Genomic DNA, 4557 nt, shown 5'->3' on the forward strand with positions numbered 1-4557 from the left:
CAATTATGGGCCACCAGCTCATTTACATAAGGTGAACACCAAGTGGCCAATGGGAAACCTCTAGGGGGTATTTGGGCCCAAGAAGATTCTGTATTCATGGCCCTTACGTGGCTGCTCCAGTCCAGTCCCACCCCGTGGTGTGTACTTTCATTTTCAATAAATCTCTGCTTTTGTTGCTTCATTCTTTCTTTGCTTTGTGTGTGTGTTTTGTCCAATTCTTTGTTCAAAATGCCAAGAACCTGGACACCCTCCACCGTTAACACAGGTACTGGGGTTTAAGACTTTAATATATTCTTTTAAGGACATAATTCAATCCATAACCCTTTCCCAAATAAAAAGACAAGAATTTTAAGATAGAGTCAGAATGTTAGAATAGGAATAATCTTAACAGCTTTCTAAAATAACCACTTACTTGTACTTTTGGAGAAACTGAGGCATGGAGCAATTAGGAGATTCACCCATGGTCACACACACATAGAAAAGGAAAGAGCTGAAACAGGAAATTGGTAGTGACAGGGAAATTTACAAATCATGCTAACACATTTCTCGTTAAACACCGAAAATAGTCAAGGCTGGCCCTCGCGAAAAAGTGGGAATTAGGCAGCTTATCTGAGTCTTTCTCATCTCACTTCATTTATTTCTGCTTTCTTCTCTGTTGGAACCTCCTTGGCCTCAGTCTCTCCTCTAGGAACAAGTGGCATATACTGAGTGCTTACTATGTGCTGGACATTGTGCTAAGTCTTCCGTGGTACTATCTCATTTAATTCTCATAACATAGTGGTATATACTATTGTGGTCCCATTTTACAAATGAGGAAACTGGACTTTAGATATTATGATCCCGTTTTACAAAGAGGAAACTGGACTTCAGATATGATCCTGTTTTACGAATGAGGAAACGGCTGAGATGCAAACACAGGCAGAACCCACATTCTTCTTAAAAAAATATATTTTATAAATCTAAAAGATACAAATGCAATTTTGTTATGTGGATCTATTGCACAGTCTGAAATCTAGACTTTTAGTGTATCCATGATCCAAATAATGTATATTGTATCCATTAAGTAATTCTCAGCACCCGCCCCCTCCCACCCACGTTCTTAACTACTCTGTTATTCTATTCCTCCTTCTTGCCATTGGCCCCCACCACCATACACCTGCACACACTTTATGCTTTGCCCACAGTCCCTTCCCGGAGGCCCTCCTTAAGCCTGCCTTTCTAGACAGGGTTCTGTATTTCAGAATCGTCTCCTGGACTCTCCTTGTTTCAGTGACTATGTGGTAAAGATGGAAATCAGCTGGCTGTATGAGCAGGGCTTCCTAGGGGCCGAGGGTCTGTTTTGCAAATTTGAGGATTCAGAAACTTTGTCAGCTCTCCCAGCAGTGTTCAGGTCTAGGGATGGAATTGCTCTACCTAAATTTACAACTGGTTGATTGTGAATCCGGAATACCAATTTGGGAATTTACACTGAGAAAGGTGCCTGCCAAGTGTTGCAACCAGAGAGCAATATTGAAAAGGGAGAGCTGCCCAGACAGGGCCTTGCCAGGGGTCGGACAGTGAGATTCTAATGCCCGCGAGTAGGGTGCCGGTCTCTCCACCACTGAAGGGAACAGGATAAATGGGTTGGGAGTGCAGGCCATGGGCTTGACTCCTGGGTAGCAGGGCCCCAGGGGCTAGGTTGTCTCAGGGCTTTTCCTCAGGCAGCCTGAGGCAGAAAGCCAGATAGTATGTGGAGAAGGTCCAAAGCTCTAGCAGGAAAGCCAATGCTAGGACTTGAGTTCAGAGGACGAAAAGGGGAATGTGAGGAGGGAATTCAGTAGCTTAGGGAGATGTGAGCAGGCAAGCTGAGAGGAGACGTAGTGTTGGGTTCTGTGCTCAGTCTGAGCCTTGTCTCTGGCTCTTTGGATTTAGGCTTGTACCACATCATCCTGGTGAGCAAACCCCAGCTTTCTGCTGAGGGCTTTGACTTGACCTGACCTTCAGGGTCTTGGCATATTGTGCTGCTTCTGGCAGAAGCTTCGCACTCTGGCTTTGGCCACGTAAATCCCAGTCTTCCCCAGGACTGGAGGATTCAGGTATTTAGCCACAAATCTATGGTTCCTGAGGTCCCCACTAGCTGCCCTGGCAATGCTCCACCACCCTCCACTCCTGAGTCTGTCCTAGTCCAAGAAGGAAAACGCAAAGTTCCATGGGTAGGTTTTCACTTTGGCAGACCAGAAAGTGCAAGTGAGGGCAGAGTTGATTCCATGGCTGCTTCTGAGAGCAAGAAAGGCTTTAGGTAAAAGTCTTACAAGAGACAAGTTGGATTTTTTCCACTGTTGCTTGATTTTCTCTTTTTGCATCATTGGATTCAAAAATGATTAGATTTTCTGCTTCTGTTGTGTTGTCTCTCACTTTTTGACATTACTGTGACAGGCATTAACTTCTTATTTTACTAGTAGTCATTAACCATACACAATTGCTCTATGTGGCTTTTAAAGAGCTACATCAACTGAACCTGTGTTCCAATCACCTCCTCTGACAGCTGGTTTCAGCAATCACCCAGCTGGGTGAGTTGCTCTGGATCAGATCATTGTCTGTTAATCACCAGTGAGTACCAAGTAGCTAGAACTCAGCAGGAAATATTTGTTGAATGAATGAAGAAATAAATAAGTGATTGAATGTAAACTTTTGTTTGTAGTCCAGTTTGTCCAAACATTCACGGGAAAGCAGGCTGTGGTAACCGATCTTACTCTTCATTATTCATTTATTTATTGAGACAGAGTTTCTCTCTGTCACCCAGGATGGAGTGCAATGATGCGATCTTGGCTCACTGCAACCTCCATCTCCTGGGTTCAAGCGACTCTTGTGCCTCAGCCTCCTGAATAGCTGGAATTACAGGCGTTCACCACCATGCCTGGCTAATTTTTGTATTTTTAGTAGAGACAGGGTTTCACCATGTTAGCCAGGCTGGTCTTGAACTCCTCGCCTTAAGTGATCCACCCACCTCGGCCTCCCACAGTGCTGGGATTATAGACACTTTTTGTCTTTGAAAAATTACACAGATGATACAGGAATCATTCTCATCATAAAAAGATTCAAACATTATAGAAGCATACAGAACAAAATCCCTATTACTCTCCCTCCTACCACCCATATCCTGAATCCCAGTCCTCTCTTTGGAGGTAACCACTGTTATCAATTCAGTGAGCATAATTTCTGTCCACTTTCCATGTATTTACATGCATGTAATGTATGTGTGTTTATACACACATGTGCCTTTCTTTCATAAATAGAATTACATTATATTTGTTGTTTTGCAACTTGCTTTATTATATTTATATTTAGCAATATATCATGAATATCTTTCTACATCATACATCTATATCATTGTCAGTAATTGTGTAGTATTGCACAACATTGACATATCATATTTTATTTAACTAGTCCTATATTGGTAGGTATTTTAGTAGACTACAGTTGGTCTCTAATGTAAACACTGCTATAATAAACATCCTTGCTGTCCGTATTTATTGTATACACTTTAATAAGACAAGTGCCCCCGGTCCCATTATTCTTCCTTCTCAGCATTTTTCTGGTTATTCTTTCTTATTTTCTATATGAACGTCAGACAAGCTTCTCTAGTCCTCAGAATAGGCAGATTTACTGGGATCATGTTAGATTTATAATTTAAATTAAAGAGAATTGACCTCGTTTGATATTGAGTCTTATTTTTTATTTACTTTTAAATTAAATTTTATTTTATTTTTTTTGTTGAAACAGAGTCTCACTCTTGTCACCCAGGCTGGAGTGCAATGGTACAATCTTGGCTTACTGAAACCTCTGCCTCCCTGGTTCAAGCGATTCTCCTGCCTCAGCCTCTTGAGTAGCTGGGATTACAGGCGTGTGCCACCATGTCCGGTTAATTTTTGTATTTTTAGTAGAGATGGGGTTTCACCATGTTGGCCAGGCTGGTTTTGAACTCCTGACCTCAGGTGATCTGTCTGCTTTGGCCTCCCAGAGTGTTGGGATTACAGGCATGAGCTACTGCGCCCAGCTGTCTTTTCATTTTTGTCTGAAGTTTCTAAAAATATTTTATTTAAAAATCATTACAAAATTAATAAATGTCTGTTGTAGAAGCTTTACACCACTTGGAACTTTTACATAAAGAATTGCCAGCTTTCTGTGTCCCACCCCACCCCGTTCCTGTTGTCCATGGGTAACCACTGTTATCAGGCATGGTCTCCCTCACCTCTTCAAAAATAAGATCATTCTATTCCTATGATCTGCAACTTGCTTTTTTCTTAAAATGTCTCCCAAGTAGCTTTCCATGTCAGTACACACAATGTTGCTTCAATATTTTTAAACCGCTGCAGTATATTACTGTCTGTCGATATGCTACATTAAAACAAATGCAAGGCCGGGTGCGGTGGCTCAAGCCTGTAATCCCAGCCCTTTGGGAGGCGGAGGCGGGTGGATCACGAGGTCAAGAGATGGAGACCAACCTGGTCAACATGGTGAAACCCCGTCTCTACTAAAAATACTAAAAATTAGCTGGGCATGGTGGCGCGTGCCTGT

This window comes from Saimiri boliviensis, chromosome X (assembly GCF_048565385.1).
Source record: "Saimiri boliviensis isolate mSaiBol1 chromosome X, mSaiBol1.pri, whole genome shotgun sequence".
In the NCBI taxonomy this organism is placed as follows: domain Eukaryota; kingdom Metazoa; phylum Chordata; class Mammalia; order Primates; family Cebidae; genus Saimiri; species Saimiri boliviensis.